Raw genomic sequence first — 1,394 nt, forward strand, 5'->3', positions numbered from 1 at the left:
ATTCTGTATAGATCATTTAGGAAGATGAAAAGAAATCACTCCTCTCCAACTGAGTTAGTGCTCAGCTAAAAAAGTACCATTAAGCATCAAAGGTTTTCTACATTCTACTTCTAAGTCTATATACTTGGATTCTCAGGTATCCATATTTTAAGTAATTGTAAATTTTTAAAAGATAGATCCAACCATCTTTATTGTTTTATGGGTTTGTTTGTTTGTTTGCCCAGATTGCCATACCGAGTCAAGCCCTGCCTTTGTGAATGCTATAGGCATACTCAGTCATAGATTTAATTTGAAGAACCAGTGCCCAAAATGTTGAAATGTAGGGGTTAAACTGGAATTAAGTAGGAAGCAGCTTGCAAGGGCACAGAAGTCAATGGTTTATTCGATAGAACTGAAGTTGAATAAGGACTTTGGAGCTGAGATATGTCTGCCAAGGCTCAGAGGAGGGAGATCAAGTATTCCTGATCCTTCCCCAAATGGCCAGTTTGGGTCAAGAGAGGGGTGAGGAGGCACAGTCTTCCACGGTGGCTATTGTGGAGGGTAGAGGGGAAAGCAACTTCTGTTAGTTCAGGTTACCTTTTCCCTAAAAGCAACAAGTGCTAAGATGATCAATTAATAGAGAATTCCTGGGAGTATGGCAGTGCTAAAATGAGGAAGGACTCAAACAAAAGTAGCCAAAAATTTAACAGAACATTTCGGAAGAATAGACATAAAGTATGTGCCAAATAAGGATGTTATTTCCCAGGCAGACTTTAGGAGTTGAATAAGTCCATATTCTCTATATTGGCCAATTACTTTGCATCTCTTGGCTCCTATATTTTGGGGAACTGTACCTAACCCATTCACATGGCTCCTAAGAGAGCAGTCTATTTAAATAGTTAGACCCTGCACCCTGGACTAAGAATGGGCCATGAAGATAAGCTGTAAAATATGAGACCATGTTTCCCACCATGAAATACAGAATGGAATAAGTGAAATAATACTTGTTGATACTATAAGTATCCCCATTTTGAAAATGATGAAAATAGAGGCTTCTAGGGGTTAAGGAAGTTTTTTCTTTTTAAATCTGCCTGCTTTTAAAATATTTTTTTATTGATTTCAGAGAGAAAAGAGAGAGAGAGAGAGAGAGAGAATTCAATGATGAGAGATAGTCATTAATCGGCTGCCTCCTGCACACCCCACACCTAGGATCAACCAGGATGTGCCCAGACCAGGAATCGAACCGAATCATGACCCTCTGGTTTATAGGTTGACCCTCAACCACTGAGCCACACCGGCCAGGCAAGGGAGTTTTTCAAGGCACAAGGTTAGTAGGAGTGGACCCAGGAATTCTAATGCTGGTTTGTTTCCCTCTAAGACAAATCCTGGGTGCAGTAAGGGCTTAATAAATATAG

The sequence above is a fragment of the Plecotus auritus genome (genome assembly GCF_963455305.1).
Source record: "Plecotus auritus genome assembly, chromosome: 4".
Taxonomy (NCBI): Eukaryota; Metazoa; Chordata; class Mammalia; order Chiroptera; family Vespertilionidae; genus Plecotus; species Plecotus auritus.